The sequence below is a fragment of the Anabrus simplex genome, chromosome 9, assembly GCF_040414725.1.
Source record: "Anabrus simplex isolate iqAnaSimp1 chromosome 9, ASM4041472v1, whole genome shotgun sequence".
Taxonomy (NCBI): Eukaryota; Metazoa; Arthropoda; class Insecta; order Orthoptera; family Tettigoniidae; genus Anabrus; species Anabrus simplex.
Genome location: NC_090273.1, coordinates 157,303,842 through 157,317,632, shown reverse-complemented (window position 1 = coordinate 157,317,632; position 13,791 = coordinate 157,303,842). Strand labels below are relative to the sequence as shown.

General features: G+C 39.8%; 1 protein-coding gene across 1 annotated transcript in view; it reads left to right on the top strand.

Moving 5' to 3' along the window:
• Nucleotides 1-13,791, top strand: part of LOC136880918 (leucine-rich repeat-containing protein 9) — a 130,196-nt gene that overhangs the window by 55,950 nt on the left and 60,455 nt on the right. The gene's annotated exons all lie outside the window — the stretch shown is intronic.

Here is a 13,791-nt window from a genome sequence, read left to right as displayed (position 1 = left end):
TATCAGGTGTAGGGAGCGCAACAGTTTGTCATCGACAATCATTCCGCGGAGGTACACTAAGCAAGGAACAAACTAGCACAGATGAAAGTACCATTCAAGAATTGATGGATAAGGCTTCAGGAGGATATAACACGGAGTCACATAACCAACCCACATTGGAAAAGGAAAAACTAGAGCACCTTCCACAATAGCACACCCAATTAAAACAGAAAAGGTAATGGGATACCTCAATTAGATGACTACTGGGGACGAGATGGGCCATAACCCAACATACAGAATAAAGGATGAATTCCACTAAGGGATCATCAAATTAATAGGCAGGATGACTCCAAAAGGGAGATAGCACCTAGGTAAGCAATAACACGCTCAACAATCCAGAATGCAGAACGGTAAGCAGGCAAATCAACAATAACTACTAATGTTAGCAAATTAACCAAAGGAAAAACAACCATAGAAGGTAGGATTAACAAAATTGAACTTTACAATATTATAAGTGGAAAAAGGGATGACATCAGGGCAATAGGTTATGCGGGTAATTACAATTTTCACTCACCAAGTCCATAACATACAATACGAGTTGCAGGCACAAACTGCTTAATTAATTTCCATCTTCACAAAGACACAATGGTTCAATCAAAGGTGCTTAAACACCCACCAGAGTGCAATAACACAACTAATATTGACTCACAGAATCCTCACAGGAGCAATGCCAACCAGCACTAAGAGACAATATAACAGGGTCCTTCTACCACGATATACCACACAACAACTTAACCAATTCATGGTGCAAAACCACACCACCACCAAATTCAGGACCAGGAAACCAAGCACCAAGGTAAAAGAAGATAACTTCTCAGGCTTCAAGTCCATGTATTGACTTCTCTACTCAACATAACATCAATAGATGGAAGATGGTACAGATAACACCCCAACATACTCTCCACAACTCGCACAGAACGATAAGATCAACAAGAAGATAGTAAATTCAAGAAAATATTTCAATAGTGTGGCGATAACGGTAATGCGTGGATTAAAATACAACAAGATCCATAAACGTCATAAAGGACAACCTAATACCACCCATAGAGGAAGAGTAGTTTTAAAACAGGACCAAATTTCAAAACGATGGGATAATACATTCAACCAAAGGAAAACCATAAGCTAAATAAGGAATAAATTGAGATTACTAAGAATAGAGGTACTACTGTCAGTTCGTAGAATAATTATCAAAGGGCAACGCATCATTTGATATGACGAGGGACTGAAACCAATAGCTAGAGATGGAAAAACCATAAAGATCCAAGATCCATGCACGAAGCAAACGGTCTACCAACTCCGACACAGGTTAACAGACCACCCCAAAGGATTTCACCCAAACATAAGGATTGCAGAAACTGATCAGCGGTAAGTAACTGTGTTAATTTTCGAAGCTTAAACAAATGGCACTCAGGCACAGTTATTATTGAAAGTCGATAGTAGCCCACAAATAAGATACAGAATAAAATATTGAACCTAATTTCAAAGAGATAAATTATGATAAGATCACCAACACCAGAAAGAAGCCAAGAATACAAACAAAATATTCCATGATTAAATCAACCACCAGATAGTTAAAACTCGACCAATTTTTTTTTTATTTATTTTTTTTTAAATATATTTTAGAACGATCACCCAGGTGACAAAATTAAAACAAGCAACCAATAGTTCAGAAGGCTACCAACTGCATACCCTGCACAGGAGGTTAAATACATATCAACAGGACATGGTCATTACATTTTTGCAACACCACAGTGTGAGTATCAAGGATGACCAAAGGCAGACTCGAAGAATTCATAATCAAATCCTACTCACAGCCAAGGCAGAATTGACATGATAAATAAAAATTTAAACCCAGGAAAGGTAAGATATTAGGTGTACAGCTCAGGAAATTTATTGGTAACAAACCCCAAGAAACAGACATGTGATAAATTCCACACACCACCAAACCACCATGTTCACACCTGAAACATCAGCAGTACCAAAACAAATAGAAGCATAACAACCTTAGGTTCCAAAGTCACAGAAACGTGTACCTAAATGAAACTGCCAAGTACACTTACAATAAACGGTAACGTGTTAATAGTTTAATTAGCTCACTGAAATGCAGTCCTCAGTTGTATGTTGTTTCTAGCACCCCAGGTGCTTGACAAAACAGAAACCCCAAAGGAAGGGAAATAGTAGAACAGTACTGTACATCAACCAGGTTTAATTTGAGATAGATGGACACGCCTAATTCTTTTAGCAACCGGGTCACTCACTAACATAGATACCGGGGACAGAAATTGTAATACGGTGCAAGGACCTTGATACCTAGGTGCCAGTTTGGCTGAAAATTTATTAACAGCTTTACTGATGGGATAACATTTAATGAAGACTGAATCGCCAACCTTCACTCTATTTGATTTCCTACCCAAATTGTACCTTTTCTTGGCTTTCTCATATGACACGGACAGGTTTTTCTTTGCTTCATCCCAAACCTTCCGAACATCATGTGGTTTAGAGAGATCAGGCAAAAGATCATCGATGGCAAGCACATTTGACATTGGGGAATATGGAGTGTAAGAAAACATAAGGGACATGGGCGTTTTTCCATGAGACTCATGAATTGCAGAGTTGAAAGCATGAGCTAACCAATGCAAACAGGAGTCCCACTTAGATTGATTATGGTGATGATAGGCTATCAGCGCAGACTTCAAATTCCTATTTACTCTTTCAGCATAAGATGGGTTTGGATAATAAGGAGTGGTTGTGACATGTGAGATACCCAACTCAAAAAGGTATCTTTTAAACAGATGACTAGTGAAAGCACTGGCATTATCAGAAACAAGGAACTTGGGAGGGCCGAAAGAAGCAAAGATATAATTTAGACAGTTAATAGTAGTCCGAGAAGTGGTAGACCTAGTAGGCAAGATCCAAGTGAACCGTGAGAACGCATCGACACACACAAAGATATGAGTGTTTCCCTGAGAAGATCGAACCATTGGTCCCACGTAGTCTATGAATAGTCGCTCCATCGGGCGAGAGGCTTGTGAGGATGATAACAAACCTACACGGTTGTTCAAACTAGGTTTACTGATGGCACAAATTTTACATGACTTAATCATGTTTCTGATGTCACAGTCCATCCTTTTCCAAATGAAAAACTGCCTAATCTTCTGCCTTGTCTTGAACACACCTAAATGACCTCCGATTGGACAGTAGTGATAATACTTGAAGATAGTCGGTATTAGCACCTTGGGCACAACAATTTTGAAACTATGGTCTCCTCGAACCTTACAACACAGGACCCCCTTGACAAGAGAGTAAGGCTTCACAAGAGTTCCATTATTAATTTTGTCGATGATCTCACTTAATTCCGGGTCAGATTTCTGATGATCTTCAAATTCATGGTAAAGTAAAGGTAGATTAGTAAGGATGGCACTAACTCCAACGACATTACTTTCATCAAAATTTACAACATCAGATTTTTCCTTAGGACAAGGTTCCCCATCAAACATTCTGCTTAGACTATCGGCGATGACATTATCAGTACCTCTGATATGCTTAACTTTAAAATTAAAGGCAGAAATTCTAAGTGCCCATCGAGTGATCCTCCCAGTTCTTTTGGGCCGGTTCAAAACCCACGACAACGCCTGATTATCTGTCTCCAGGTCAAAATTTACATGTTCAACAAATGGCCGAAACTTTTCGAGGGCAAACAGGACTGCAAGACACTCCAGCTCGTAAACAGAGTATTTACTCTCAAGATCAGTTAGGACACGGGAGGCATATGCAACAGGTCTGCGTCCATCCTCGTACTCTTGCAGGAGAACACCAGCAATAGCCTTTCCAGATGCGTCGGTCTGAACAATAAAGCGTTTAGAAAAATCAGGTATGGCCAAAACAGGGGCGTTCGACAGAGCAAGTTTCAATTTTTCAAAAGCTTCCTGTTGAAGAGGACCCCAGAAGAACTTCACATCCTTCCGCCTTAAATGATTGAGAGGAGCAGCTACCTCAGCGAAATTGGGAATAAATTTTCTGAAAAAGTTAACCATTCCCACAAAACGGGCAATGCCTTTGACATCTTTAGGAGGCTGGAACTCACGAATGGCCTGTGTCCTGGATTGATCAACGGAAACTCCGTCTGAAGACACAACGTGCCCAAGGAAGGACATACTCGGTTGGGCAAAGGCTACCTTAGATAGCTTAACGGTGAGGCCAGCTTTCCTCAAGCGCTCAAGAACTTCCCGAACATGGGTCACATGTTCCTCAAAGGTTTTAGAATATATAAGGACATCATCAAGATAGTTAAAAACGCATTTAAATTTGATATCAGAAAAGATAGAATCAAGCAAACGAGTGAGAACACCAGCCCCAGAATTTAAACCGAACGGGAGCCGGAGAAATTCATACAAATTCCAGTCAGTAATGAAGGCAGTAAGAGGTATCGACCGCTTAGATAAAGGAATCTGATAGTAGGCCTGGTTAAGGTCCAGTACTGTGAAAAACTTTGCCCCAGAAAACCACCCAAAGCAGGTGTGCAGGTCAGGTAACGGAATAGACTGAAGAACCACTTTCTGGTTTAATTTCCTATAGTCCAAAACAGCACGGAAGCCACCAGAGGGCTTGGGTACAAGGAAAACAGGAGAGGCATATGGAGAGGTAGAAGGACGGATAACCCCTTCCGCGAGCATCTTCTCAATAATCTTTTTTAATTCCAACATACGTGGAGGAGAGAGTCTATACGGGGGAGACCTCACAGGTTTGGTATCAGTTAGTTCGATATCATATTCAAGAACGTTAGTTAACCCTAATTTACTGGTGAAAACTTCAGGAAATTCACTGCAGAGACCACGGATTACCTCAGCCTTTTCTTTACTTAAATGATCGAGTTTTAAGTTTTCAATACCACAACTTTCATCTGGTTCAGACCCAGATACACAAGAGACATTAAGGGTACCCCTAGAACTCTCAATCAATTTAAATTTACAGGTGGGGGAAAATTTAAAAAAGAACATTTTGTCTTGAAGATCAAGGACTAATCCCGTTTTTGACAAGAATCCAGATCCTAAAATTACATTGCAGGGTAGTTGGGATGCCACTAGGAAGGTAACTTTCCAAGTGAAATTTCCTATTCTTAGTTTTACTCTCACAGTTCCTAAAATATCCAATTTGTTACCATTAGCTGCAACACATTTAACGCTAACGGGTTGCAATTCAGAAAATTTACAGGCACTCTTCAGGCGATTATACCAATCAAAATCAATCAAATTCACCATACTACCCGAATCCACCAATGCAAGGACAGCTTCATTATTTATTTCCACCTTAGTGAAAGCACCATGGGAAGAAACGAGCCCATATATTTTATTACATTCGGGGGGACAGAGAACTTCATTCACATTGTTTGAATTCACAGAATTTTGAAATGCAGATAGTTTACCATTACCCTTTTGTCATTTGCTACGTCTATGGAAGGAGTTAGGGCAGGAATTCTTGGAATGTTGCCGAGAACCACACAAATAGCAACAAATATCCAGTTTCCTGTTCTTGGAAGGGCAAGAATTCCTGAGATGCTCGACAGAACCACATATAAAACATGCTTTAAAATTAGAACCATTACCAGTTTTAGGACCCACTGGATAACTGGGATAAATAGGGGGAGGTAGGTGTACCGATCTGGACGCGTCTCCATGCTTTACATCTTCTGCAAAGGAACACGCGGCCTCTAGTTCACTGAAATTAGTAGGACATCTCGTGAGGGAAAGGTAAGACCGATAGGCAGGAGATATCCCTTTTATTATACGAGTCACCATTTCTTCTTCAGGGACCGTAATTCGGAACACCTTACAAAAGAATTTCACATCCACAATGTATGTTAGTAAGTTTTCATGAAGGTACTGAGTCCTGAAGCAATGCTGTGGAATGAGACTCTGAAGGGCTAAGGAGGGAATAAATTTATCAAGAATTAATTCATGAAAATTATCAATTTTACACCTCTGAGAAATAGCCTCAGAAATTTCTCTCTTTAAAATACCTTCGCAATGGGAAAATAAGGCTCTATACATACCCAGATCGTCAACAGAGTATACACAAGCGGATTCCTTGATTTCTACGAGGAATCTTAGGAATCTTAAGGTTTCTTCGATCGAATTCACAGTAAAATTCTTAACTCCGTTAAACAGTTCCTTAAGGGAATTATGAGAAGGGCTAACGTTTAACTTAGAGATAAGGCTTTCTAACACAGAAGTAGAACCACAGGTAGACTCTTGTTCATTAGTATTGGAAGCAACTCGGTTAGGATGGTTATTAGGGTTAGGACATAAAGGACCTTGCCTGTCAACCTCAGATAACCTTTCTACCTCTCTACACGCTAACATCAGGTCTAACTCAGTTGAGATACTAGAGGCGAGACACAACAAACGTGTTAACTCACTAACATTTTCTGCAGCAGGTTTAATGGTTAAAAGGTCTTGAATCCGCCCACAATAGTGGAATGATCTAGCCTTGAGCCGATCTACTTGGGCCTTGGTAGGCGTCACCTCAATAAATTCATTTCTGAAGGATTGAATCTCCTCTACGTTACTTTTAATCTCAAGAATGGACTCACCGGAGTTGTTAACTTCTACCTTAGAAAGATCAATCGGAACCTGGAGATGGGATGACAAACGAGCTGCACATTCAGTAGCAGTGCCGTCAGTCTCCAAGCCACGAACCTGGAGCTCATACAGGAGTTCAGCTTTCCGCAAATGATATGGAAACAACACCGCTCGGGACATGATGAATTAACATGAAACAGAGTTCAAAAGAATTAGGAAAGATACTTGCACTTCTTTTCACAATTATGCATATAATTATCATACATAGTCAACCTTCATAATCCAGTGCTTCAACGCCATCACAAGTACAATAACCCAGGGGAAAAAGGGGAAAGAATGACAATGGTTAGCAGCGCCCTCAAGAAAAAAGACAACCAGAGCTTTCTGCTACCACTTTACTAAACCACCAGCGCAGTAAGGCACTACACTAGCGGTTAGCAAACATGCACCGGTCGGTACTACCTATAAACCGGTGTTAAATAAACAAAGTTTATTAAACAAAACAAGGAAATCAGTCACAAGGATAGGAAAATTACATCCGACAGTTACTTACCCAGGAAGGCCCAAATAAAACTCCCAGAGGAAATGGATAAAAATTCCTTGTTTCGGCGCTGAACCACACAAATAATAAAGGAGACACTGGTTTCAATGAAATAAACTTTTAATTAAAGAATGAAAACTTAACATGAAACCAAAAGAACATCGTCCTATCTGAGGGAATAAAAGTATTTTAAGTAGTTCAAAACAATTAGTGAATAATAGAAAATACACGGATGAAACTGAAAAACGTAGTCCTTTTCAGAAAATGATACTGATGCAAATCATTAGTTTAAAAACAGAAGGTTGTACTAATTAAAGACACTAAATCATTACCAGAAACAGTACACCTTGATAACCTTACTATAATAACAGAAAATGATTCGAATTAAAACTTAAATTGTTCACAGAAGGTTTAAACGGGGCCCGTTTGTTAGACTAACTAAAATGAAATTAAAACTAACGTATTAAACCTAGGGAAAGCCACTCAATCAACGAGTTTCATTGCACCTTCTTAATAAGAGGAGGCTTCGCAGGAGCATAGAACTCTAGCCAAATTAATAAACTACGAGGGGTCAAATAAGATTAGCGCACGGAAAACACACACAGTAAACAAGGGGAAAAGGGAGAAAACCGTAAGAGATCAAGTGAGGAGCAAATAAATTTTCCACCGAAAGCGGAAATTCTTAAGCAAACTCCAGCTCCACAATAAAACACGCAAAACAACCATCAGGCAACAATCACCATCATCTCCCGAAAACAAATCGTTACCATAGCAACAAAAACATCCGCCCGCCAAACCAAACATAGTACAAGCACAACAAAGGCCAGAAACAAAATAAAATCAGGAAACACCAAAGTTTAAAATACCAGAAAATAGAAGCAAGGTTATCCATTTTAAACCAAGGAAACCAGAATTATATGCTTCTGCGGAACCTCACGCAGTATAAATGGCATTAAGTGCCAGACACAATTTGAATTTACATGATCAATGAAGTTCATTAACGGGTGAAAATGATAGTTAATTTTAAAAGGTTTTCCTCATTTTTGTAGTTGTTACATACCAATAATTATATTATTAGAATTTAACACACGTCCCTCTGCTAGTAATTTCCAAAATAATTATTTTCACGAAATTCCACCTTGAAGGAGTTAATTTTCAAGTCACGAATCACACGAATTTCCTTGCCGTTTCATATTCACAGGATATAACTTGCCAAATGATGAAGCCACTTACTTGGGTGAAGCTGACGCTTAGCCATGATGAGCTGGTTCCTCACATACTTACAGATCCTTCATGATGAGTTTGCTTTTCCCAGGTCAGAATTAGTCGAAAAGTATCATAATAGGACGATGCAGGAGACAAAGTAATTTGGGTTTAAAACCCACATCTTAAGACTCTCAGCCGGGGTCTTCACTCCAACCTGACGCCAACATCTTAAGCCTCCAATTAACACAACCGCCTGCCATGACTTCTCAATGCGTACTGTCGGGGACAAAATGGCGAGGTTTTCTCCATGAGGAAGTAGCCGCGCTCTGATAGGTAGAAGCGCGCTAGGGGAGGGGAAACTCATTGTGGGTGTCTGGCAGAAGATTGCAGCACATATTGTAAGAGAAATGAAACAGTCTGTACAATTCAGAAATGCGATAATCCAAAGACGTTGCCATAAGTCCACAATAAGAATTATAAATAAGTTCGATTAGTATCACCAAAGCACGTAGTAGTACGAGGGAATCCGTCCGCTTAGACATATAGAAAGATTAAAATTTTCTACGGCGATATTGCCAGTTCAAAATAGGTTCACAGGGTAGAGTAAATTGCGTTACACCGTAACAGTTATAACATTTACTTGGAACTAGTTTCAATGCTGGTGAGCGTCATCTTCAGCCAAATATGAGTCTTGAAGTCTTGAAATCTTCCTGTTTGAAATTGTGATTATTTGAAGTTTTCTCCAGATACTTTTAGGGGCATCAAAAGTCCCATGTTAAGAGTGTTTATATGTGCATTGATATAATAATAATATGTTTATTTACGATTGCCTGTTCTCATATCTGGCTGAAGATGACGCTCACCAGCATTGAAACTAATTCGAAGTAAATGTTATAACTTGTTTAGTTTAATATTAGTATTTAAAAGGTGGATTTTTAATTTTACTTATCTATTAAAGCTTAGATCTGCTATCAAGTATCTGAAAGATTTGCTTTTCCAATTCCTTTCCACCTATTCTGAAGAGGTGTCCATGGTATTTCAGTCTTCTTTTCCTAATAGTCTCCATCACTCATTTGTTTTACCAGTTATTGTTGTTTCAGCCAACTAATGACCACGTCATTTCAATTGTCTCCTTCCCTACATTTTAACGTTTGCCCGGTACTTCTCCATTCGTTGCTGATGGTTGTTCCTTTCTCTCCCTGTTTCCAACTTTCGCTTTTATTGGAAACTTTTGTGGTCTTGAAGTTCCTTCCTAAGAAGAGAGTTGCACTCCTGTGTGCATAACTTGTTCTAGCTCAAGGAACGAGGCCCCTTTTGTCTTCTTATGTTGGAAGTAGGAGAAGATCCAGTACTTGGTTGACATTGTAGGGTTCATTCTTATCATGTGACCATAGAGAGTTTGTGCTTGTGGTTGTGCTGTCTTCACCGTTGTCTTTGATGGTGCCCAAGATTTTCTCAAAATCTTTCTTTGATTTCAAGTTTCTGAATAAGGCCTTTTTTGTTCATTCGAAGACACTCCCACTGCATTGAGGGCCTCTGGATGAACGACGATGCAGTAGCGTCTTAACTTCGCATTCAATGATATTGATCTTTTTCGTAGACACCCTTGGTTCCATTTTATTCATACGTGGCATGAAGGCTTCTTTCTCAGACATATTTGATTCCATCCATTCTCCTAGATATTAAAACTTTCCTACCCACTTGAATTTTCCCTGCTCCACATCTAGTTCTTTTGCTTTTATGTTTGTTATAAACTGAGTTTTCTCAAAGAAGGTGTAAACATCTGCTTTTTCTGCCTGTGTCTTAAGCTGACTTATTTGTTTTTCAGCTGTCTGTACCAAACTGGAAAAGACAGCAAGATCATCACTTGACATATTATGACCAGTACTGAATTTAGGTTAATTCAACGCAGCAACACCCATCATATGTTTATTGAATGAATCAATAATTCCTGCAATGAAGGGTTGCAACAATGGACAAAGTATAGCGTATTAGGTTACAGAAATTTTTATCTTATAAAAATGCAGCAGTAATATGGTTTTTAAATTATGTCAAGCAGAAAAATGAGATCTTAAAGTGAGTAACTCTGCTTTCAATGATGTTCATAGGCAGCTCAAACTTCTTCCAGAATTCCATGAACAAGGCAAGTATTGCACCACGAGCACCAACCATTAGGCTGATAATCTCTACTTCATTCAGGTATATTTGGTTTTGTAGAACGGTAATGTGGGTGTGTAGATGTTCAGCTTCTCAATGTTGATTTCAGTAGGCTAGCCGACATGGTGCTTGAATTGGATGGTCAAATTGATAAAAGCCTTACTTGTCATTATCTTTAATGGCAATTATGTCAGCCTATCTTGCACTGCCTGTCATAGACAAACATCAGACTTCTTCATGTACATGGAAGTCTTTACTGCGGAGTTCTTCTGCAATCAATGATCGTATCTTGTGATGACATGAATTTCTCAGTCCTTTGCCATAGGGGAAAGGGCTCAGAATGTGAGCCAGTGTTTCTCTCTCTCTCTCTGGTGCATCTGCAACAGAGGTTTCCAACTTGAGTTCTGCCCGGAATAGTTCATACTGCAGAAATATATGATGAGATCTGGATTGCCTCCTGCCATTTACTACAAGAAAGTCCTTGGTAATGACTAATCCAATTGTTGGCTGGAGTTTACTCTTTATAGATCTCTGCACTGGTCCCCTTCTCAGGCAGAAGGCACCACGTTGTCATTTCATGACTTCTTAGCTCTTAATTCCAATATAATTATTCTGTTATTGGACATCATAAATTTTCCAGATAAGTCATTCTTGGTTGTCAGCATTTCGCCCCAGTGTGTGTGGCAACCAAGAACGAGTTAGTTGGAAAATTTTATCATTTCCAACAATGGACCAATTATATTGGAATTATGAATTTACTCATTCAGGAGAAATATTTGAGGTTGCCTATGGGAATCGATATCTGTATCATTCTTAGCACTTGGCAGATTTTCCTTGGATTTGGAAGGTCGCTCCATTTACTGGAGGATCTGTTAATATCTGTGCTGTTGAGGGTCTGTAAACAATTCATCGTTTCAGATGACAGATTACGCATCTTTAAAAAGTACCTGTTACTGGCTTGATGAAGTCAAGGTCTTCAGAATTTGGATCCCTGAGAAACATGGAGTGTAGATTTCGCACAACGTGCAGTTATTGAAGAGCTTCCAAAAGTGGATGGTTGTCGTTATGAAGATTTCCACATAGAACACATGACCGATATTGTCAAGACTGTTAATGATCTGAGCATTGATGAGAGAACAGAGGAACATGTGTAAAGAAAAGAAACATTTGACGTTGTGGTGAACAGGGATGATTCAACCAACGTTCAAGTTCAGCAAGATGATGTTGAACTGAATTTGGACTTCTTGGTCTTTGATGAGGCTCCAGTTCCAGATGAAGTTACAATGTCGATAAAGCACACGCCCGGTGGGCCTAAGAAGGTTCCATAGGGAAACCAGGCAGACATAGGAAGCAGCAGGTTACTGAAGAGAAAGTCAGATATCATCCAGATATCGTGTACATAGTGGAAGTTCCATTAAGTTCGTTAACTCTCGTCCTGATGAAGAAACGTGGATGCAGGTGATGGCTGAGGAGTTTTTCTCAATAGTGAGGAATTGTTCAACTGTCAGAAGTCAGATAGTATTGAGAAACAAATATGATGCTGATAGTTCTATAACTAAACGGCAAGACCTATGCTCCTGAGGCACAACTCAGTTCTATTGGCCTTGGTACGGCTCATGCAGTACAGTGTGAGGTGCATGTACAAAAGCTTGACGTATCCACTGCCTTCCCAAATGACGTTGTTGACGAAGAGATTTGGATGGAAGTTCCGGAGTACATTGAAAGAGATTTGAAGTTCATCATTGAAAGGAAGTGTGGCACCGAAGATGTAACTGACAAAAAAATGTTATCCAAGCTACTGAAGGGAAACAGAGTTTGCCACATGAAGAAAGCACTATATGGATTGAAACAGGCTGGATGCTGTTGGTACCAGCATTTCGATTAAGAGTTTTGGAAATGTGGAACAAAGCCAAATTTAGGGGATGCGAGTATCTACTGCTGATAATTATGTCAATGATATTACTGGTCTATGTTGGAATTTCAGAAAAAAATCATGAACTGTACAGATTCCTGACGAAGTCTCTTGATACTTGCAGTGACCATCGTGCTGCCCAGTCTCCATGCCACTTGATCCAAGACAGACACTTGGACCATCAACGGCGGCCACTGGGCTTGTTTGTTGATGTACTCCTGTACCTGTCTATTGGGAAGCACCCCAACATATCTCACGCAGCCAGTGCTCTAAGTCAATTCACTTACTGTCTTGGTGCCAGCCATTGGCAGACTGCAAAACATGTGTTTTGGACTGGACTCAGGCATTACTTTCACTGTGAGAGGGGACAGTCTAGCTGGTCATGTTGATGCTGACTGGGCTGCCTGCATTGATGACAGGGGATCCTACACCGGATACGCCTTCACAATGAGTGGAGGTTCCATTTCCCGGGAGGCAAGAAAACAGCGCACAGTTAAGCTTTCGTTTACAGAGTCTGGGTATATGACTCTCAGGGATGCCTCCAAGAAGGCAATACACCTGCGATGGATGTCTGTGGAGATTAGTAGAAGTCTACTGCCAGCTGTCAATTTATACACTGACAATCAAGGAGCATGGAAATTGGCTGAAAATTCTGTGTTCCACTCATGCACAAAGCATATTCATAAGTGTTGTCATTTTGTGAGGAAAACTCTATCAACCTGAAGCAACTTGCAATGGAAGAGATCCCAGCGGATGTGCTCACAAAAGTATTGCCCAGAGTCAAGCATTGGAAGTATTTGAGCAACCTCTCAGTCTCAAGAAGAGAACTATTTGGGTGATCATCATTTTGAGAGGGGGTGTTAAGTATGATTCAAATTAAGCTAATCTGTTGTGCTGTCATTTAGTATTCTTTGGTGTTTTTTCTTTAGTTATGAGCAGTCATCTTTTGTTCAGTTCAACTCGCACCAGTGACTTGACTTCTTCAGTACGCTTTCACTTTCTGGCTGCGTGCCTGCTTTCTTCCATCCATCCACTTAGGTCTGGTGGTCCCTGTACTCTTTTTGTTTGTGAGGGACAGTGGGAAGACTCCCTGTAGGATGGCCTGTCAGTACTGAGATCGGTTCTCTGTGGTCTTTAATGGAATATGCAGTCCCTCTTTGTCTGATTTTACTGGAGTGATCCACTTGGTCTTGAAAGCCTCTACTTGTCACTGTGAGGATTCTGTTGGTGAGTCTGCAGGGCAGGCAGGTCATGTGCCTGTAGAAAGAGAGCTTGCTGTATAATAGTGATAAAATTATTATTATTATTATTATTATTATTATTATTATTATTATTATTATTATTATTATTATTATTAA